Below are 24,253 nucleotides of genomic sequence, written 5' to 3' on the forward strand. Positions count from 1 at the left end.
TGTGTGTGTGTGTGTGTGTGTGTGTGTGTGTGCACATGCTTGCTAGCATATGCATGCATAAAAGCCCACAGGTTGGGAATCATTTTTCATGGCCTTCTACTTTATTCACTGAGGCAAGATCTTTCAATCAAATGAAGAGCTCAGCTATCTGGCGAGTCTAGCTAGTCAGCTTACTTGGGAGGTTTTTGTCTCTGTTCCCTCAGCAATTACAAGGGTTCTGGGTATCCAAATTCTGGTTCTCATGTTTGCGCAGATCAACTGTAACCACCGATCAATTTTCCCAGTTAAGCCATTTAGTTAAGAACTAACTAGTCCCTAGGACTCCATTTTCCTCTGTTTCTGTTCTTTATGTATTGGTGACCAAATTCTGTTGCTTCATTTGCACCAATTTATACATAGAAGAAACTGAATGCCAAAACCGTCTAACAATCACCTATTGTTCATGATATTTCAAAGGCGACTTAGAAAAGAGTGCCTAGAAGGCATGTACTGATTTTCTCTTCATAGACCCTGTCCCATCAGCCATGCTTGTTTCATTACTGACTCATTTTCCAGCTAGATGTATTTCCGTATTACATTACGTATTACAGGATTGAGTTTGAAAAAAGAAACCCTGATTTTGTTCTATGCTACCAACTGTCACTGGTGTGAAAGGAAGAAAAATGGCAAATGAATATTCACCTAAGAATGCCAGTCCTAAGTTAAGATGTCCTGGAATGAAACCAAGTTGTCTGTTCTATGCTAGGCTGTTTCTAAATGATTCAGTGCAACCCCAGTCACTTTTCCAAGAAAGATCTGGAAAGTGGCTCTCTAGAGATCCGATAGAGAATCAAGTTTGCTGTAGTCCATAGAAGACTTGAATGTCAAGATCTTTAGAACCAAGACAACCTACAACCAGACCCATTCTCCAGTAACTACCATTCCCAAACCATAGACCCAAAGCAACCTGCAGCTCCAGAAACTATCACAGAACCAAGAACCAAGAACCAAGATAACGTACAGACAGCCCCATTTGGGAAACTACCATTCCCAAACCACTCAGGCTGGCATAAGCTTCAAGCAAGGAGAGCAATCCATCTCACCCCATACCCAATGTCACTTGTTGAATTTCAACATTCTCCCATTGTCAGTGCACTTCGCAGGGGGAGGGGTCTCCTAATGTTAGAGTCAAGACAGCTCTGATTCAGACTTGGATTAAGAAAAACAACACACTCTGGCTTAGAGTTTGATAACTTTGAAAGGCAGAGGGGAACAATTAGTTTTTACTTGGGGAGAAGGTTGTTTATTTCACTTAGCTTAAGCCAAACTTAATGGTTTTCCAGACTTGGGCAAGGCTCCTAGTTGGGCCATGCACAGAGATGCATTCCCCTCTGCAAATCAACATTTCTCTCTACGAAGGGTCATGACCTGTGCTTCTCAGTTGGAGGGTTTAGCAAATTCATGCCACTCCACTGTATGACTTCTCTGAGTGCACTTGTGACAGCATTATAATAGACTTAAAAAGTGTTTCATCAGTGGGCTGTGGTGTCACAACCCTTTCATCCCAGCACTCACAAGGCAGAGGTAGGAGAATCTCTTTGATTTAAGGTCAACTGGGTCTAGATATCAAATTCTAGCCAGCCAGAGCTACACAGTGAGACCCTGTCTCAAAAACAAACAAAACAAAGTGAAAGTCAAGGCATTTGATCACCTGAAAGGTTATGGAAAGCAGTATTGTTTTAGCAACTCATGAAAATTATGACCCAATTTACATATAGCTAAAGGCCATGTGTCAGACATGTTTTCACAAATTCCTTTTCTTGTTGTGGTAACTTATGTTATTTAAAAAAAAATGTAAATACTTCTTTGAACTGTGATTTTTATTTACCATGAAATGCATGACTTTAAAGGTCAGTTTTAGTAATCTGACTGCAATCCATATATGTCACATGTAGAAAATTTAGAGTCAAGGATTACAGTGATGATTCAGATAGGAAATAATGACAATTCATGGATAGAGGAGGAATGTTTAATGAAAGGAATATTTACAGAGAGGATGCAGGGTGAAGGGATGGTGGAGGAGGCCTTGGAAGCTGCTCCTCCTCCGACGCCTGGAGTAACAAGGGAGGGAGCAGTTACTGGAACCCAGTGAGAGATGTAGAAGATGCCACCCAACAGGAACTGTTGCTTAGAAAGGAGAAACAGCTACTGCCAAGCCACAGGGTGGGAAGGAGGTCTTCTGCCCTCCATTCTCTCAGGCAAACCTAGGTGTAGTCTACAACATGAAAGGACCTGTGCTGTGCATCCACGAAACACCAAACTCTAGCTCTAGAGGGGCAAGTGAAAACTAGCTAGCACGAATAGAGCAACAGTTTGTCTTGGGTACTTCTGCTTCTTGCCTTCTACTACAAATAGCTATTCCTTAGCAAGTATGGGAGATAGGGATCTGTCCCATTTAAATGGAAAGGGATAAAATGCCATAGATCTCCTTTCCAAAGTACTTTTCCTGGAATCTGTATACTGGTTTAGAATTTATATATATATATTTAGAAGGACCACTGGGATAAGAAAAAACAACTGTGGGCAGGCCATATCACCCAAATCACAAGTAGGATAGGTCCACACTGCCATATAAAAAGCTTTTGAAGCAATTCGGCAATGTATAAACACTAATAAGAATCACAAGGAGACTGGCATGAAGGGGCACACCTGTAAGCCCAACACCAGAGAGGCTGACGTCCAAAGAATGTGATCTGAAGTCAGACTGGGCCACGTGAGGATTTACCTCCAAAGAAAAAGTGAAGAATGGAGTCAGGGAGTGGTGAGGCAGGAAGGAGATTTTAACAATACAAAAAAAGATCAACAAAGTACAGCTTCCAAGAGCATCTGCCAGCATGGCTGATCCCACTACACAGGGATCATCTTCATTCCTTTCCTCACCCCCCTTTTCTCTCCACTCTTGTGACACAGTTACACTATATAGGCCAGGCTGGCCTTTACCTTGAAGCCCTTCTGTCCTACCTTTTAGAACGCTGAGGTCACAGGCATACGCCACCACACTCTGCCTCCTTCAGTGCATTTTTCCTGGTATGGACTGTATTCTAAAACTCCCCAAACACACACAATTTGTTTTCTTTGATGCACACACTCAGTATGCAAACTCTAGTAGAGCTGTAGATTTCTTTCAGATTTCCAAAGTTTCCCCAGACAAGTTATTTCATTGCTGAGAGAGAGGTTCAGTTTCCTCGCCTCCAAAATGAGAATAACACGATCTACCTGCCAATCTTTCTGAGTATCTGGGACACTTAGCAGTATACCTGGACAAGGCAAATACTAAAATGGTTAGCACCAGTGTTTTCCTAGATGCCTAGTTTAGAGGCCCTTCTCCCTTCACTCTTCTTTCTGACCTATAGAAGTGGTGGTGGTTGGAGGATTTCTCTGCTTGTTCCTCTGTCCGCTAACAATCAAGAACCATGGCAATGGTATTTCAGAGAGCTAAACACTGATTGATCCACATGTGCAACACAGAGAGATTTGTAAGTGTAAGAGAGAAAGGAGCAAGAGAGACAGAAGGACAACTGGAAACACAACACCTCCCCTCCGAGTGACTTCTTCCAGATCTGGCCCAGCTAGTATGCTAGGCCAGAGCCAAACTCCAGGGGAAAAAACAAAAAAGCAAAAACAAACAAACAAACAACTCTAGTTCCTACCAGTGTAAGTGCTAATGCATGGACTTCTGACTTAATCTTTTTTTTTTTTTTTCAATGCAGTTTATTCAGGAACATTGAACAATCCTCGGACCCCGGGGAAAGCCAGCCCACAGCTTAAATAGCCTCTGGGTAGCCAACCCAGGCATGCCACGGGGGCAATGCAGATAGGTCCACATACATGGAAGCAAGCCAGATCCTCAGCCTTAGCCAAATGTGGAATTGTTCATGACAGAGAGCACTCACCATCGGGAAGGTGGAAGGCGGAAACCAGCTCCATCTTTAAGGCATAGCATTCCGCAGCTCTCTACAGTTCCCCCTTTTTGTTTTAGACGCATCAGGCAAGAGTTCTGACTTAATCTTAACATTATGTTTGTACTGACGCCACCTGAGTTTTCTTGGAAACAAGTTCTTACCTTAGATCCTTCAACAAGTAAAAGAAATATGAGCACCTCAGTTGCACAGTGGGAAGCTAGGCATGCAGTGTTAAGTGAGGAGGGATCAAGGGTGTCCTAGTTAGGGTTACTATTGCTGCGAGGAAACACCACAACCAAAAGCAAACTGAGGAGGACAGGGTCCATCTGGCTCACACTTCCATATCACTGTTTATCATCAGGGAAAGTCAGGATGGGAACTCAAACAGGGCAGGAACCTGGAGGCAGGAGCTGATGTGAAAGCCATGGAGGGTGCTGTTACTAGCTTGCTCCTCATAGCTTGCTCAGCCTGCGATTGAGGACTGCCAGCCCAGATATGGCACCACACACAAAGGGCAGGAACCTCCCCCATCGATAACTAACTAAGAAGATGCCCTACAGGTTTGCCTACAACCTGATATTAAGGAGGCATTTCTTGGGATTCCTTCCTCTCAGCTGACTTTAGCTTGTGTCAAGTTGACATAAAACTAGCCAGCACAGAGGGCATCTTTCAAGTTGCCACCATGATTATAGTTCTGATCAAAATCTAGTCTGCAACCATGTGACCACCTGTCTTGTCATTGTTGTTTGTTTGTTCCATTTGGCCCTGTACACTAGTAGAGTGGAAGGCAGTGGACGTTGGATTGCTAATAGAACCTGGTTTTTCATGTCAGTGACTTAGTTTTTGCTGATATCAGTGCTATAACCCATAAATGGACTCTCACTTGGAAAGGGACTCCTTAACTTTTAGTTATCAAACAACATCTTTGCCAGAAGTAACTAGCAGATATTCATCTCAGCCTTTAGGGTGTGCATGATGAATCCAGCATTTAAAACTACAACAACTGCACGGTGAAGCCTTTGAAGATACAGTTGAAACTATCTTTCAGCTCTCAGAGAGTGTCTCAGCATTTCCACACTGTGGAAAGTTTAGAGAAACAAGCCAAAAAGGCCCCGACTTATGAAAACACACGTTCACTTTCCTGTGTTCTTAAAAATAAATGCCCTGGTGTTATTTGAGAATGAAAGACTTGATAAGTAAAATGCTATGGGCTGCGCACCGTGGTGTGCTACTCTCCGACCTGTAAAAGTAAATCTCCTTGTATAAGTAGGCAGCCCGATGAAAGAAGAGCGAGTCTAAGTATAAACGAGAAACCTTTATTCTCTTTACTACCTATTATGGAGATGGGAGAGTCAAACTCCCAGTCTGACAGGAAACACCAGCTTGGATGTTCACATTTTTCCATGACACATCAGTTTGAAACACTTAGGAAGGTGAACAAATAGACACTGCTTATGTTTCACAGTTTTGTTTTCAGTACTAGAAATCAACAACAGCAGAGCCTCATGGTCTAGGCAAGCAGTAGCCCACTGAGATACATCCCAGGCCACTACTAAAAATCTCTTCTGGAAAAAAAATAACCTTTATTTTTTTCTTGGTTGCAATGACACAGTAGGAACCATGATTATTCCATTATCAGTATTAACGGCATCATCAAACGATAAAGCCGTGTCTTTAGTTTATCTATTGAACATGTTGAGATAATACTAAATAAAATATTTTAAAGTAGGAAATCTTAAGACCAACCACTCAGGGAGACATTGCAGCATTCTATGCACAACATGCTGAAAGTTAATCCAGAAAGCTGAGCTGGGGCTGGACTGCAGATGGAGGAGGCTCAGGTGCCTTTCCCTACATCAGACTTCTCTCTTTCTCACCTCCTTCCCCTCTCACCTCCCTTGCTGCTCTGACTCCTGCCAGAGGTCACTGGCCACCATTACCTCTGTGTAACACACCCCTGGATCAAGGTCAATGCCCTGGCTGTTTTCTGTTCGGGAATAGCTGCTTTTCCTCTGGATAATGGTTTACATGTTTCCAAACTTTCTCATCCTCTTCAACATTTGTGTCCCACAGAGACCTTCTCTGGATACCCTTTCTAAAACTGTACCCAAGATGGCCTCAAACTCTCTATGTGTCCAGAGATGACCCTGGACTTCTGATGCTACCATCAGTACTTCCCAAATATTGGGATTACAGATGTGGGCCACTGCACCCAGAATTATGCAGTGCTGGAGATAGAGCCTGGGTCGTGTGTATGCAGGTAAAAGCAATAGCCACATCCTGATATGCTCCCCCTTTAAAACAAGAAACAAGTCAGGAAGTTCCTCTAAGCATATTGTGAAAAGGACTTGATACCACGCTTTAAGTGTATACTCAATCTCAACCCTCAGAACAACAGCACTGGGATATTCATACTTTCTCCATTTTACAGATGGCAAGAGAGAGAGAGAGAGAGAGAGAGAGAGATTCAGTCAAGCAACTAGCTTAGGAACTCACACCTTTAATCCCAAAGCATTAAAAGCTAGTTTCTGATTCTAGGGTGAAGGGATGTTCTAGGGACTCCACAGGGCAGAGAACTCCCAATGGCCCTCTCTTTCCTGCTGTACTTCTGGAATGGAAGCATTCTAGAAAGGAACCTGGTCTATCTCTATCAAAATAGCACCTAGGATGCTATTTTATATTGTACATAGCATAGGGTTCACTGTGTTTTGGATTGTCTTGAATGTTTTGAGTGAATAAATGAATTAATGATATATCTCTTACAGACTCGTTGTAATTCTTTCTCTGTCTCTTTTCTTTCTCCTCAAACAATTTAGTCCCTCTGTGTGTGGAGAGGAAAACAGACCAAGCCTGCCTCTGGGGGGTGTCAGAGCTCATGTGGGGAGAAGCCCATGAGAGGAGCCTGGAGCAGTGTGGGCACTGTTTTATACAGGGTAAAGCTATGTCTAGACATAGGGGTGCTGTGTGGAGATGGAGGCCACAATGGAAGCAGTATGCGTGCGCTCACAGAGAAGGTGAGTGTGGGGTATCAGAACTCAAAGAGTGAGGAAGTTACCCACATAACTACCCATGGTAAGAAGCCAGACCTAAATGGGGTAGGTGGAATGACATTCATGTAGAAGCCTGAAGGGGAAAAGCCCCTTAGACAGAGATAAGGCTAGCTTCAGGATAATAGGGAAAAGGTCCACACAGGGGTGAAACAGCGTAAAAACTCAGTACCTATGTGAGGATAAGGCATTTATACAAGGAGATAGCTCCCAGACGGAGCTTGTAAGCCTGAGCAAAATGAAAGATGCCCCTGTATGATGGCGGCCATAGGCCATCAAAACCCATCTGGCATGACAATGTCTGGAGGGCAGTGAAGAGCTCAGATCTGGGCCAGCAGCTTGAGCAGGAAGGAGGAGGCATGGGCAGGAATGAGAGTAGAGATGAGAGATTGGCCATGTAGACGGCTTTAACAAATGATTGCCAGCATGTAAAGGAGAACAGAGAGCAGACAGCACTGGTGAAAAGGGGAAGGATGAACTCCATGGGGCCGAATAGGAAGAAGGGCTTGGTTGTAGCTCATATTTTTCAAAATACAGAAATAAGTGTGTGTGTGTGTGTGTGTGTGTGTGTGTGTGTGTGTTATCTGGCTTCATCTACCAAGAAAACATAAAATTTGCAAGCTTTTCCCCAGCCCAAACAGTAACAAGCATTCCTCAAGCACCAGCCTTGCTATTTACATATTGGGTGTTGTTTTTTTTTTTCCTAAAGGAGACAGAAAGTTCCATGTAGGTAGCTGATTCCAGGGAAAAGGTCAAACAAATTTTAATGTTCTGTTCTTCAAGAAAATTTAGAGGAGTTCAAAGAATGAAATGATCACATCACAAGAATGCTGAAGCTGGATTCAAAGGGGATCCCCACCAACCAAAGTGGCGCACAATCAAACTTCAAGATGTTAGGATGCTAGTGAGTTATGAATGTGAGTAAAGCAGACAACTGTAACTCCACTCAGACAAAGATAAAGTTTGAAGTGAAAATGCCTGCCAATAAAATAACTTCTAATGGCAAAGAAAAGGAGAAACTTGGCCATAAATTATGCAGACAGGCTCTGACTGAATCAGAAGACCAAATTAAACAGCATCAGTGATGAACACAACTGAAATCATGAGCCAGAAGGTTAGTATAATAAGCCCTGGCATCATTTCTGTGAGGGTTTCTGTCTGTCAAAGGTTCATCACACAATCATGAAGAAAAACCGAAATGGCCTGTCCTTTGATATTCAAGATCCAAAAGCCATGAAAGCCAAGGAGAAGTGAGTAACTCTTCCAGACAGAACTTTTCCTAAGGTCAGAATGAGTGGACATGAGTGGTTCTGAATTAGGTCTTGTTACTAGGAAGGACATCAATGGGACAATGAGCAAAATGTAGGTGTTTACTGAGGGCTAAAGGGTAATGTGCTCATCTTAACTTCCTGACTTTGGTTATTGGATCATGCTAATGTAGGATAATATCCTCGGAAAAACACTTAAGACTTCATGGTGATGATGTATCAGGTCCAGAGCCCAATCTCAAGTAATTTAGAAGGAAAGGTTATATCCTGTGCTCTTGATGCTTTTGAGAGCTCATAATATTTGAAGATGAATTTGGAGGCTTACTTCCTGCAGGGGAAAGCAAACAAGATAAAAGGCTCATAGTTTTTTGTACTTACAGAAAGATTAGTCTAAGCTACAATTGCACTGTAATTTCTATCATTCAGGTTAGGTAGCGGTTGTGTATGTATAATGTGTGTGTGCATATATGTATGTTCACATGTGTATGTATTTATGTTTGTGCTGTATGTGCATGTATGTATGTTTAAGTGTATGTGTGCATGTATGTATGTGTGTAAGTGTGTACACATTATGTACACATATGACCTAAAGTTGCCATAGGTGTCCTCAGCAATCACTTCCCACTTTCCTTACTGAGACTGGGTCTGTCGATGAACCTGGAGCTCCCCCATTTTGGCCCATCTAGCCAGCCAGCTTGCTTCAGGGAGACAGAGTTCTCTGCCTCTGTCTCCTGAGTGCTGGGAGCAGGCAGCTTCCTTGCTACCTGGCATTTTGCATGGGTCCTGGGCACACAAACCCCAGTCCTCATTCTTATGTGGCAATCACTTTAGTCACTGAGCCATCTCCCCAGGTCCAGGGTTAGTTTCCATCAGATATTTGGCTTTTGAGTTATAAAGGAGTGAATATGTATGAAATAACAAGCAAAACCATGGAGAGGTCCATGGAGCTGCTTTCTAGGACTGTTAGCATGTCTAGCTTACTTGCTTGCCAGGAAGTTGGGCTAAGCACTAACACGGCATTCAGGGTTGGCTCCAAGGACTGGCACCCCTGACCGCCCTGTTTCAGCAGAGATCAGTAAGGCGAATACACTTACAACACAAACTTAAATGCACATGCAGTGTTTTGAAATTAAAGTGCCTTTTTTTCCCCAGTGTAAACTTACTGAAAATTCTAAGTCCCACATGAAAGAATGATTCTGTCCCAAAGAAAACTGGGGCCATGTCCACCAGAGGCCCAGATCTTTATGTAAGTGCTTGAGCTTTGGGGTTTCACAGCTTTCTCGGGCCATTTCTTCCTTAACCACAGAACAGCTGTTCTTAACAGTATTTGCTGCTCAGCTTCCACCGACACAAGGCACGCTATCTGCCAAGTCAAGATTCATTACCCTTTTAAACTGTCTCCTGTGCATGTCGCAGGGTGTGGCTGTGTGCATGTGGAGATGAGACGACCACTTTTGGGAGGTGGTTTTCTCTTTTGATCATATAGGTCCTGGAGATCAAACCTAAGTCACCAGGCATGGTGGCAAGCACCTTTACCCACTGAGCCACCCTGCCCATCTGAGACTTATTATTCTTGAAAGTGAATTTCTAAAATGTGACTTTCATTAAGCTTTCCACAGTTTCCATATGACCAGCAAGTAAATCTCTTTGTTGACTTTCCCCATCAACCATAAATCTATGCTGGGGAGCATATAGGGCTATGTTTTCTCTAGAGAGTATTAGCTCACCCAGGGGATAGAGTTCTGGACAGTAGTCTAAAGGATGGCTTCATTCTTTTTGGTACTGATGTCCTCCCAGAGTGCCTTCCCATGCTGATAGAGGTTTTCACCTTGGAGAAAGAATAACACAGTTATTGATATAAAGTTTAGGCTTCATCTCAAATCTTGCTCCTGCCATTACTATGCAAGTTTGTATCACTTAGGCCTTTCCTAAGGGTAATTGTGGTTCATCCCACAGACTTTCTTTCTTTCTATTTTTTTTTTTTTAGGAAATATATATATTTATTTATGGAACTCTTTGTTTAACACCCTTCCCCCATTTATCCCATTGATGATGACAGAAGGGCAAAGACTAGATCTGTTTGGCCTTCCCTCTGGTACTAAGCTCAGAGCGTGGGAATGATAATAAAGGCAATGGCAACCTGGTCACTAAGATCATTAAAGTCACTAAATCCATGCTCTATGGTAAAAACTGAACTTAGCATGACCTTAAAGGCTACTTCTCCCCCACTCCCCACCACCAAAATAATCCCTTTTGACTCTAGTTCACCTTTTAGCAGGGTCTGTCTGGTTTTGAATCCTCTTTGAGGGCTGTTTTGATCTAGGCTTGGAGCCTCCTTCATTGATCTGCAATATCCTAAAGAACCCATTATTTTAATCTTTGATTCAAATCCAAGACCTTCCATTTCTGATATTGTGATTGAGCAATAACAACTGTCTAGAGTTCTCTGTAAACTCTGACTCATCTTCTTTGCTTTGTGTGTCTTTATGAGATAAAATAAGGCTCTCAGAGACAGTGCTTAGTCCTGTGCCTGGCGCATGGCAAGCCAGAACAGCAGCTGTGCGTCTGTATTTTTATTTTTGAGTTCAGGAAAATGTGTCGTAGCCTTTATGCTTGAAGCTTTTTGGAAACTGTGTTTCCTTTCTGGCTGTGTGTTCTTCGGTTCTTTAAAGTGATGGGGGCAAGGTGCTCTAATTTCTCTTGAGGCAGCTACCAGCCCTGTATTTGTATAAACATGGCTACCCCTCTGCTTTTGGTGCTACATTGCCAACTTCCGGAACTAGATGACCTCAGATTCTCTTATTTTCCAGTCGTTTAATAAAGCTGATCTGAAATGGCGGAAAAGCACTTTAGCACCTAAAGTGCTGCTACACTTCATGAAGACTACAGCTCTTCCTAGAAAGTTGGAGTTTTGAATTATTTTCTCTTGGGCTTTTTCACTGTCCTCTGCTCTGTCCTCTTTCCTTGTCCATCCCACTTTCCTGGTTACCCTTCTGTCCTGATTGCTGTGCCCTGCATTTCAGATGTCACTGTCTTTTCAAGACTCACTCTCTCCTGAAATAGATTTTTATCCCCGCTGTACATAACTGTTTTCTTTTTTTTAATTTATTTTTTAATTTAATTTTATTTTATTAATTACACTTTATTCATTTTGTATCCGCCCATAAGCCCCTTCCTCCTCCCCTCCTGAACCCACCCTCCCCTCCTCCTTCTTCACACATGCCCCTCCCCAAGTCCACTGATAGGGGAGGTCCTCCTCTCCTTCCTTCTGATCTTAGTTTATCAGATCTCATCAGGAGTGGCTGCATTGTCATCTTCTGTGGCCTGGTAAGGCTGCTCTCCCCTCAGGGGGAGGTGATCAAAGAACAGGTTAATCAGATTATGTCAGAGGCAGTCCCTCTTCCCATCACTATGTAACCCTCTTGGACACTAAACTGCCATGGGCTACATCTGTGCAGGGGTTCTAGGCTATTTCCATGCCTGGTACTTGGTTGGATTATGAGTCTCTGGGAAGACCCCTGTGTTCAAATTTTCTGGTTCTGTTGCTCTCCTTGTGGGGTTCCTGTCCTCTCCAGATCTTACTATTTCCTACTTCTTACATAAGATTCCATGCACACTGCCCAAGGGTTGGCAATGGGTCTCAGCGTCTGCTTTGATAGTCTCAGGGCAGAGCCTTTCAGAGGCCCTCCCACAGAGTTTCTAAAACAATCACATACACACACACAATGTTTTGTTTCTACAATGTCTGTATAGTAATTTTAAATAAAATTCTGTTCATGTTTTTAGGAGCCTGTGTTGACAGTGTGTTAACTTCCAGTCTTCTACTGTATTTTGTATCTGCCCATAAGCCCCTTCCTCCTCCCCTCCTGAACCCACCCTCCCCTCCCCCTTCTTCACACATGCCCCTCCCCAAGTCTACTGATAAGGGAGGTCCCCCTCTCCTTCCTTCTGATCTTAGTCTATCAGATCTCATCTGAAATGGCAGAAATGGTGAAAAAGTAATGTTTTGTTTTTTTAATTAGAGACACATGCACATCATCATTTATACCAACAACAACTTTATACCAACTATCATGAACATCAATATTGATCCCTCAATACAACATCAGAACCAACAACAATAACACTACTGGTAAACTTAGAATTTTTTTCATCAAACCTACTTTATTTAGGGTTCTTAAACACCTTTATCTCCCTTCCAATCCCTTGACTTTAGGTAGGAGATTAGTAAGAAAAGGGCTGCAGACCTTTTTTATCTACTTCCTGATGAGTAGAGCTGATGGTTCTTAGGGGATTACTAAACTCAGTTGTGAGGATACCAGAAGTCCAGCCCAAAGGCGAGCACCAAGCAGTAACTCGAATCAGCATGATTCAGAAGATTGAAACAAGTCAGGGAAAGCCACAAGACTCAGTTGGATTGACCCCGAGAAATTCTCTGGAATAGTTCTCTCTGAGGTCCAAGTGTCAAAGCACAAAGATCAGCGCAGCGATGTAGATCCAAAAAGCAATGTATCACTGCACCTGGGCTTCTACATATCCCTTCTCCTCAGAGTCCACCCCCTATGTTCTCAGCTGGCCAAAATCACACCCCTAGCATGAGAGAGCTCAGAGCAAAACATCACATGCCCTCTCACAAGACAGCTTTTAGCAAAACACCATATGACCCAACTGAGTCTTCAAAGAAACCAGAAACTTCCACTTCAACCACCATTCCCATCAGCACCATCATTATCATCATTGTATGTACCCAATTGCTTTGACAGATATTATTAGCAGGTTGACCAAAGCCCTAGGGTTCTGAAGTCACGGGTGATTGTAGCTCATTGAAAATGTGTCTGTGTTCACAATAAGAGACGCCCACACGAGTAGTGACTACACCAACTTCTTGCCCATCACCACGCCATCCACAAACAACATCTTCTCCACGCTCATTTCTTCACTCTTATTTCATTCAAGCCTTGGCTCAACAGCGTTTTTGTTGTTGTTGTTGTTTTTGTTTTTTTTTTTGTTTTTTGTTTTTTTTGGCTTACATAAAGTAGAAAATATCCCTATAAAATATTCCATTACTGTCTCCCATCCCCATTCTGTTTACTTTTTATGGTCCTAATCATTCCTCTCAGGACCTGGCATTATGTGCATGTCTCTGTGTGTGCGTGCTTATCATCTTTCTTTCCCAGTAAATAAAAGACTCCCTAATGGCAGACCTTTTTGTTTGCAATTAAAACACTATTTCAAAAAGTAGATTTTCAATAAATATTTATTGAGTAAACAAGTGAGCAGATTTAATATTCAGCTAAGTTTAGACACAAATAAACCTAAATTTTAATCAAGGCCAAAGGTCCATGGGAAAATGCAGTTTTGCCACATTTGCTAAGGGGAGAAGAAGAAGAGGAGGGAGAAGACGAGGAGGAGTGAAAAGGCTTCAGTGTGGTTAACACGAAGAAAAAAAGGCCCCCAAAACAGTCTTTGCCATGAAGCTCTTGAAACACATTAATTACAGAGTGTAGGTCTGTATTTTTAATTTTGTGGAGTTTTCCCCTCCTTATGACATAGGTTTCTAGAAGCAATACCTCACTCTATTGCACCTGGGGGATCAGGGCCTTTCTGCTGCCCTGGAACCAGTTCCTTCCTAACTTATCAGCTCCCTACACCATCAATAGCCGTCACCCCCAGGAAAGGCCCCATCTCCTCAGTGGACAAGGCAGCATATGACAGCCCTGTCCAGCCACTCACCAAGGTTCACGAAACCTTGCCATCTTAGCTAACTTTAACTGCCAACTTGACCCAGCCAAAAGTTATCTGAGAAGGAAGTCTCAAGCGAAATATTGCCCAGAGCAGATTGATCTGTGAATATGTTTCGGGGGGAGGGTCATTTTGATTATTATTTGATGTAAGAGGATACAACTCTTTGTGGGAAGCACCATTGCCTGGGCAGCTGGTCCTTAGTTGTACATATGGGCATGAGCCTGTAAGTGAGGCTTGGATTCCTTTCCTGACTCTGCTCAGTAATGAACTGTGGTCTGGATTTGTAGGCCAAATAAACCCTTTCCTTCCCCAAGACTGTATTATCACAACAAGAAATTTCAAATTAGAAACCTGCCACCCTGGCCCTAAGAAACTCTCCTTCCACTGTGCTAACTGTGGCTTCCACTGCCTGGAAGCCTCCAACGCCTCAGTTTCCCTGTTCCAGTGTATGGGATCCATTTACAAGTCTTTGAGGGCCAGACTTTTTACTATGACCACAATGAAAATAAAACCAACTTAATGCTCTGACCAATTGTGTTTGTAACACTTCACTGCAACTGGCTAGAAGTCCTAAAAAGCAGCCATCCCCATGTGTTGCTGTGAAGGCATGTCTTTAAAATACATATTTTTTAAATTTTCTGAAAAAAACTCACCCATTCTGTACCAAACTCTAGATCCTAAAGTGCTAATTGTGCTAACAAAATGTGCATCTCATCAGTGTAAGATTGTACTATGGCTGCAGTGTATGAAAATGAAATTTAATATAGACAGAAAAATAACTTCAGACTAGTTTCTTTTCTCCAATAGATAATATCACAAACAGCATCCAAGTTTTAAGTAAAAGCAGGAAACAAAGCAAAACATTGATTTAGTCAGTGCTTGCTCATCCCTAAACTTATTCTATTGTTTTTTTAATTCAGAAGAGCATGGCACAAAGAAGCTTAGCTTTGTCAGTCACAAATTCTGTGTCTCAGTAACTTTTTTTCAGAGTGTAAATTATATCTTGGAAATAATGGCATTATACTTAAATCCATCATTTTCCGTGAACTTTTCTCCAAGCAAAATAAAACTTTATCTGATAAGCATTTTATTTTTTCTGCCAAATAGCAATGCATTGGGAGTTAGAGTTAGAATCTGAAGCTTTAGTTTCCAAAGAATTCAGATAAAAATGTCAAAGCAGTGACATAAATAAAAATCCAGGCCAGAAACTGTATACCAAACCCCTTTAATAGACTTCCAACGTAAATCTTCATCCAGAAATCTTATTTTTCTTCCTTTTTTTTTCCCAAGACAGTTTCTTTGTGTATTCCTGGCTGTCCTAGAATTCTCTCTGGAGACTGGGATGGCCTCAAACTCAGAGATCCTCCTGCCTCTGCCTCCAGAGTGCTGGGATTAAATGTGTGATCCACCACCTCCCAACCAGAAATCTTATTTTTTATTCAGACTATTTCAAGTGATGAATCTTAGTTATTTTGATGCAAACCCAGAGCCTTGCACACAGTAGACAAAGGCTAGACCTCTGAGCTATAGCCTGGAGTGAGGAATCCTTAACAAAGAATCAGGACCAACATGGGCATCTAGCTTTGGCTAGAAGTTAAACGTAAAAGTAAACAAGTCAGCACATACCCTGAGAGTGAAGAGGCCATTTTGACTGTTGACTGTGTACCTTAAACATGAGCAACTGAGCCTGTCGACTCAGGGATCTCACCTCCAGAAATGCACGTGCGGTTAAATGGATGCTTCCTGAGGGTTCCTGAGGAACTTCCTATGAAAATCAAGTGGTCCTTTGGTTTTAGATTTCAGACCCAATAGTTACGCAGAAAGGATTTAAGGATAGTGGCAGTGTTAAACCACACACACAAACTGTGCATAATTATTTGCATACATGAATAAAAATTAAAAAAGAAATCACTCTTTCCTTAATACTCCATAGCCTGTCACTTTTGAACACTGCCATAACTGTTAAGACTGTGGTGGTGGTGGTGTGTGTGTGTGTGGGGGGGGTGTTCTTAGAGGTATACTAAGTTCTTTTGCTTTGTGAAGCAGACAGAAGCTTCTGGGGACCAGGGTGGAGACTACGACGGGAGGATGAAACATTCCCCATAAACTTATGTTGGTCCCGATCTGGTAGTGACATTTTGGGAGGTTTGAAAAACTTTAGGAGGTGGAACCTGGTTGAAAAAAGCAGACCAATGGAGACATGCCCTCAGAGGTAACATCCAGGCTCTGGCATCTTCATGCTGTGTCTCTGCTTCCCAGCTTTTGTGAAGTGAGTAGCTTTGCCACACCATGCCTTACCACAGTCCCTAAGCAAGAAGACCTCTGACAGTCGAGAGAAACGTCAGAAACTATAATAAATAAACCCTTCCCCTTTAACAAAGAAAACATAAAGGAAATGAAGTCTAATGAATGGTACCATTTAATGAACACAGTAAACATGTCAAAGGAAAGGAATTGGACACAAAACGTCACATGCCACATGATTCCATTTATGTGAAACACCAAGAAAGTTGAATGTCACGTGATTCCATTTGTATAAAACACTGAGAACCAGCAAATTAAGAGGATCCGTGTTTTGCCTGGCGGGGAAGAGAGGGAAAATTTGCTTAATGCTTATGTGTTCCTTTTCCGAGTGATGAAATGTTGTGTGACTAGACAAAGGGTAGTTGCACAACATTGTGAAAACTGGATTTCACTAGTGGTGAACGTTATGATATGTACACTTTACTACATGAAATGAGTCACAGTGGTGAACGTTATGATATGTACACTTTACTACATAAAATGAGTCATATGCTGCCTGCGTCAAAATGCCACGCTTCTACACAGTAGACAGCACCATAAGAACCATTAAAAAATAAACTATTAATTATTTTTAAGATGCTTGTCATCCCTAATGACTCATTAGAGTGAGCATTTACAAATAAAGCTGTTTGGGCAAAAGGCAAAAGGACATCTTGAGTGATGGAGAGACAGAAATGATGAAAGAGCAATAGAACATGCTCAGAATGCTGCTTTGATAGAGAAGCAGGTCATTGCCCAAAGGGGTCAGCAAGATTTTTTCTTTGTTTGTTTTCTGTTTTCTTTTCTAATTTTTATTTTGTCATTATATTTTTATTATCTTTTGTGGGGAGGTTACAAGGATAGAGGGCAGATATATAAGGACTAGCCAATGAGTGAGATTGGGTTACATGATATAAAATACCTAAAGATTCAATTAAAAATGTTAAGATACATTTAAAAAAAAAAGATGCTTGTCATCCATGTAGCCAAAGAAAGCCGAGTACCAAAAATCATAAAAAGAATATCCTTAAATCTGTGTGAAAATACAAATGACACAAAGGGAAAACAGTCTGAGGACCAACCAGAGACTCTGCAGAAGAGTGTGACACCAAACAACCAAGCCAAAAGGAAGAAGTCCAAAGTCAGGCTCAGCCTTATTGTGATACACATTTTGTATTCTATCAGACACTGATCTAACACCAGTGAAAATGATGAAGTAAATATAGTTCCTTACTATGGAAATATCCCCCAAGAGTGTTGGATAGAAAAGGCAAGTTCCAGATGGATTTATAGAATAAGCTGACACTCGTGTACATTCTTAGCACATTAACTGTGAGAGACATCATAGAAGGCAGAAACATGTAAGGAAATGAGCACAGCAACTTCTTGATGCCGATAACGAGGAACATTATCTATCATTTTCATTTCTTAGAAGAAACCTGAGGCCAACAAAGCACAATTATTGCTGTTTGTCAGTTCTGAGCAGTTGGTGCCAATGTCTTTGTTATATATCTTTTGGGCTTTTATCTGAGTGGCACTTTCAGAATTAAATAGCCAATAGTTTATTAGTGGTTTCTTATTAGTAAACAAGATACATGCAAAGACTACATACATTTTGTTATGGTGAGAAAATTGACTGTGTATGTGTGAGAGAGAGAGGAGGCAGAGAGACAGACAAACAGAAAAGTTCCAGGTGTTGTTCAACACTGCTCAGCTGAGCATCCCTGAAGAAGAGGTCACACAGTAACGGCTTCTGCAAGACCCTTAATCGGAGATCCTGGGCAGCGCAGAGCCTCTTATGTTTGCCAGGACAGCATGTGCTGCAACTGAAAAAAGACACTTCCTGTTCTGAAGAAGCCAGCCAGACATCAGAGTTAAGAGCAGAATCTGCTACCCACCCCTAACTAGTTCCATATTTTCCCTTGACCTAAAGTTCACTCATTTGCTTGTCGACTTAAATCAGATGCAAGCCACAGTGCTGCAGATTGTATTAAATACAGTTTTTCAGATTATCTCTGCTATTACACTAGCAGCTGGTGGAGAAAAATCACCTCTAAGCAGAGGCCCTTTTCTGGTACCATCTGTGTCTCCTGAAGGATAACAAATGGAAACTTACCACTTGCTGATTTTACAAGTGAATTCCTATCGATTTCCTAGGCTTTAAGTTCTAATAACCAAGCTGCTATACAAAAAGGAGAATTAACTGACAAAACTGGCTACAAGGCTCTGCAGCCCCACAGTCCAGATCTCTTCCGAAGTGTGATGTGTGGAAAACGCCTGCCTGCTCAGCACATAGGAATGTGCCATTTACAGACTACTTTCCCCAATTAGTAAACATTTTTTCCTAATGCAGGCTTGCTGGAAGAAGCCCTGGGCTGGTGCTCTTAGGTCTCTTGAACCTTACCCAGGAGATAAAGCAGAGATGTCTGTTCCTAAGAACCACTGTGAGTTTATAAATACTGCACAACAGTAAATGTGGCTTTAAGAATCTCTCTGGGAACTGCTGTTTTTGACTAGAGAGAACAATTGCCTCTTAGGCAGAAAACACGGAAAAAGTTAGTACCAAATTCTCATTACCTGGAATTTTCAGGGCATAGCTTCTTTTGTTAAAATACAAATTTCTTGTGGGCAGGGACTCTGTCCCACTTTGTTAGCATAGGGCCTGGCACCTGGGTGGGACCTGTTATAAACGGGGCAAACTCCAGCTAACTCCACAGGTCCTGGATTGCACTGGCTCATCAACAAACAAGATGCATGCCCTACTTACTGCTCTTAGAAGGGTTAATCAGAAACAAAATAAAAATATTAGCATTCTGATCATTCTGAGGCAGGAAAACATCTTTAAATATGAAGAAATCACAAGTACAGTGTGACCCAGTGACCTGTCACCAGGACTAAACGACTTCAAATGAGGAAAGATGTCGGAGACCTCGTCCATGGAGACCTTGTCCGTGGTCACTTCGACCTCTGATGGCACAGTGGTGGAAGAGACAGAAAAGAGCTGGCATCCCAATGACCACTCGAGGAGCACACCTGCAGTGTTCCAACTTCCTCCCATCGGGCTCCATCGTCTCAGCAGCTGCAGTGAGAGGTCAAGCCTTTAACAGGCGGCTCAAGATGACAAACTGCAGCTCAGTTGTCCTTATTCTAGAAAAAGGCACAGATCTCACACTAACGTTTGTAATGACTACAAGCACACGGTCAATCACCCACTAACTTCCAGGGAGCTACTCTTTATACTGAAGGACAAGGACCAAAAAAGATTCTAATGTTGATATGTAGATACACACACACACACACACACACACACACACATACACACACACACACACACACACACACGCAAGCCAGGAAACATGCTGTCATGAGACCTGGCATCCTGTTTGGTTTTTTTCTTTTCCTCTTTTCCTGCACATGGGGAAAACCCTGACCTAAGATGACCTGGTCAGAATAGTTATCTGAAATTTTGAGCCGGAGCCTATGGAGCTGACTTCAAATTTACTAGCAACAAGTCACGCTAGGTGCTCTGTGGAGGTTATATTTCCCCCTGAAAACTGAAGAGCAAAAAACTTGCCAGCCAGTGGTGATAGAGAGAGCAATGAGGTAAATATTATATCAGTTTCCTGTTACTGCTGTGAAAAAAAAAAATTACCACAAGCTTAGAAGCTTAAAATAGCCAAGTAGATTGTCTAGAGCGGTAAGGCAGAAGTCTAACATGGGCTGGCAGGAGAGTGCTCCTGCATGCTGCAGGGGAGCACTGCCTTGCTTCCTCCACCTAGAGGCTGCCTGAACCCTGGAATCACAGACACATCACCCGTTCACCCCTGTTGCCTCTCTCCAGTCTCCGGCTCCTACAGACTCTTGCAGTCACACTGGACCCACTTGATGATTCAGGAGAGCCTCTCCAGTAAATGTTTAATTTAATCACATCTACAACATCTGATTTGCCACCTAAAATGACAGATTTTTTTTTTCACAAATTCCAGGCAATGGGACATCAATGGGGGTAAGGGGTGTTGCTTCTGCCTATGAAAATATCCAAGGAGGTACAAAGGTGAAGGAAAGGTTCCTACAAGCCCTTTGCTTCCTGCATTTGAACTCTTCGGTGTCAGGGTACACCTTCATGTCTTTATGACGCCTTCTGGTCAACAGCTACCTAGAATACTCTATTAAGAATTCTAACCTTTCTGTGCTGCCCAAGGACAGGACCATACAGCATTGTTCTTGATTCCCATAGTAACTTAAAGGGAAGCTTACATAATGTCCAGAGCCCTTGATGTCCTGCAGATGAAGGAGGAGGATGTCCTCAAAGTCCTTGCCACAGGAACCCACTTAGGTGGCACCAACCTTGACTTTCAGATGGAGCAGCACATCTACAAAAGGAAGAGTGATGGTGTCTACATCATAAATCTGAAGAGGACCTGGGAGAAGCTGTTGCGTGCAGCCTGGGCTATTGTTGCCATTGAGAACCCTGCTGATGTCAACTTCATCTCCTCCAGGAACACTGGCCAGCGAGCTGTGCTGAAGTTTGTCGTTGCCACTGGAGCCACTCCAATTGCTGGCCGCTTCACACCTGGGACCTTCACTAATCAGATCCAAGCAGCTTTCAGGGAGCCACGGCTTCTAGTGGTGACTGATCCCAGGGCTGACCATCAGCCCCTCACAGAGGCCTCTTACATCAGCCTACCCACCATCGCTCTGTGCTACACAGATTCCCCTCTGCGCTATGTGGACATTGCCATACCATGCAACAAGGGAGCTCACTCAGTAGGTCTGATTGGTGGGTGCTGGCCTGGCGAGTACTCCACATGTGTGGTGCTATCTCCTGTGAGCACCTTTGGGAAGGTATGTCTCATCTTTACTTCTACAGAAACCCAGAGGAGATTGAGAAAGAGGAGCAGGCTGCTGCTGAGAAGGCCTTGACCAAGGAGGAATTCCAGGGTGAATGGACCGCACCAGCTCCTGAGTGCACGGCCGCTCAGCAGAGGTGGCAGACTGGTCTGAGGGTGTGCAGGGGCCCTCTGTGCCCGTCCAGCAGTTCCCTACTGAAGACTGGAGCGCCCAGCCAGCCCCTGAGGACTGGTCAGCAGCTCCTACAGTGCCACCAAGTGGGTTGGAGCCACCACTGAGTGGCCCTGAGCTCTGCAGACACCTGAGCAAAGAGAAAAAAGGTGGACAGAAAATAAGTTCCTAAAAGCTGGGGAAAAAAAGAATTCTAAAAGCTTATAGAATTTATTATCAGTATCATCATCACCTTCACCGTTATCGTTTGTGTGCGCACATGTGGAGAGGGATGCCTGTGAAGGCCAGAAGAGGGCATGGCAACCTTCTGGAGCAGCAGTTACAAGCAGCTACAAGCTGCCTGAAGTGAGTGCTGGGAACTGAGCTCAGAGCCTCTTCGAGAGCACCAGGTGTTCTCAACTGCTGAGCCATCTCTCTAGGACCCTGAGAGCTTATAGGAAAGACAAAGCCAATAAACCAAATCTTCCCTGGGAACTAGGCAGGAGAGTAGCATGTGTCACAAATTTACTACTCTTGTTCTACTTCAGGGGAGCACAATTAGTCTGGCCAGAATCTTTTTATCCCATGAAAGTGAGAACTTAAACCCATGTTAACAACAGCAGAATCTTACTGATGGGATGTTTATGCCCTTGGGAGTAGGCCTGTCACATGTAACAGGTCTTAGGGTGGTGCATTTCTACCTGCTTCTCCCTTCTCCCCTCTCCCTTCACAAACAGAACAGTTGTGTCCAGAGCCTCTGACAGCAGATTTACGGTCTGGACGTCACAGTGCCTGCCCCTTCCTAAGTAGTCTGAGGGGACATGTTTGACAGTGTGAAACGTTTTTCCATGTTGCAGCACATTCTCAGGAGAGAAAGCCAGCGGTTTCAGGAACCAGAATTTTATTTCTGTCTGTTTTGTTTGGTGCTGTGTGCCAGGGGCGCACTTATGCCTGGGTTTCTGGCCTGGATTTTGTAGGGAATTCTGCCTGAGTGACTCTTAACAACACCCCTAATCACTCACCCGTGTGTTCTCTGGGACTTCACGGGGCTGAAATGACACTGCCACCTTTGCCCCAGACAGAAACAAAGATAAGAGGAGCCCATCATGAGCCCAAATTTATGAAGAACCAAAAGGCAGGGTAGAGAGTATCACACAGTTTTATGTGGAATCATGACTCAGTCTGTGTCTCTGAATCAAGAAGAATGCTAGGAGCAGTCCCAGGCTGAGCCTCTCCGCAGAAGAGGCCTCTTCCTGTTAACTGCCCACCCTCGTCTTCTGTGAAGAACTCTCCTCTCTGGAGATTTAGGAAGTATATCTTTAAATCCCCACGGTATCTTTTAAGACCCAGTGAAATGAATGTGTACAAAATTGAATCTTTTACTAGGTACTGTAGAAAGTCTGTATGCATGTTTTGCCAAGAAATTAAAATCTGATATTTGCCAAGGAACATAAATACACTTGGCAGAACGCAGAGGCTCAGTAGCAAAGATAAAAGTAATCTTTCCATTCAGCCAGCTGCTCTCACTTATTACAAAATATCTGTCTTCCCTGAATGGACTTCCTCCCTGAGGTAGCCTGGTTCAGAGGGCCTGTGGGATGGATGCTCACAGCCAACTCTATACAGCTTCACACACACGGGGCCACAGGGCTGTCATCACTGGCCCTAAGGCTTTCCCCCCTCAGCGATCTGCTGTTTTTCCTTCCAGTAATGACCAGTTTTTAAGAAAGATGTTCAGTGTTAGTTGTGTCATTCTTTTCACTACTTTAAGACTTGATCTGATTTTCTTCAGCTCTCTCAGTGGGATAAAAATGCCAGTAAACTGAGAGCTGATAGATGATGGATGATTGGCTAGCCGGAGATTTCTGAGGTTTACAGTCACTGAATCAACTTGGGCTGCACTTGGGGCCCTGGGGAGCTTTCAAGATTGTGTGCTTAGGGGTGGAGGAGATGACAGGGACGATCCCCTGGAGTCTGTGGGCAGACAGTGTAGCTGAGCAGTGGTGCATTTCTACCTGCTTCTCTAGGTCCAGTAAGATTCTGTCTCAAAAAAAAATGCAGTGAAGCCAATTGGGGAGAATATGATCAAAAATAAATTTTCCAAAGAGTTCAGAAAGAGGGAGAGAGATAGAGAGAGAGAAATAAAATGAAACTGATTTAAAAAAAACCCAACATGAAAACATGAACCTCTGGCCTCCAAAAGAACGTGTGTGTGTGTGTGTGTGTGTGTGTGTGTGTGTGTGTGTGTAGACAGACACTCACACACAAATACATACACATCTGCATGAGAACACACACAAGCATGTACACAAAATAATTAAGCAGGCAGATAAATAAATAAATTATTTTACCCTTAACCATCTATATGTTCCTGAATACACATCAGTCCAGGAAAAAGAAGAACCTGATTCTGGGCAGAAGCTCTTGTCTCTGTTCTTCCTTACCCTGCGACGTGCACTCCAGATCAAATAATCATCAGAATGCTAAAAGTAATTTAGATAAAAATAACTTAAACTGGGTAGAACTTTTTACGTGATTGAAAGGTCAGGACACGCCTAAAATTTCAGCAAAAACTCACGTCATCAGCAAATAAAATTTGATAATTCTTGTTGGCAGCTAATTCAATTTACTCTATGTACTTGATAATAGCACGGCTGTATTTCTTTTAAAAATAGCTCGTAAAAGTTTTTAAGTTACTCAAGTACCCATTTGTTTAGAACTATGGTTATTTGTGTTCCGATTGTACTTTCCATTTGGATCCCATATTCCTGGAAAGGAGGTACATAAAAGCATTAGTCAGACATGACTGCCATCCCTTAGGAGTCTAGACAAACACAAGAACGAGGATCCAAGCGCCAAGGGCCCTTTCTTTTCCTCTTCTATCCCTCTGCTACAAAAGCAAATGCAAACCCTGTACGCACTTCTCCTTATTTAGCGTTTGTGTGTGTGTGGTGGTGGCAGGGTTCGT

The 24,253-nt window shown here is 42.9% G+C and overlaps 1 pseudogene; it reads left to right on the forward strand.

The window, feature by feature from the left end:
- The first annotated feature begins 20,544 nt into the window (after window positions 1-20,544).
- On the forward strand, window positions 20,545-21,423 carry LOC132656548 (small ribosomal subunit protein uS2-like; annotated as a pseudogene).
- The last annotated feature ends 2,830 nt before the right edge of the window (window positions 21,424-24,253 follow it).

Source organism: Meriones unguiculatus, chromosome 9 (genome assembly GCF_030254825.1).
Source record: "Meriones unguiculatus strain TT.TT164.6M chromosome 9, Bangor_MerUng_6.1, whole genome shotgun sequence".
Taxonomy (NCBI): Eukaryota; Metazoa; Chordata; class Mammalia; order Rodentia; family Muridae; genus Meriones; species Meriones unguiculatus.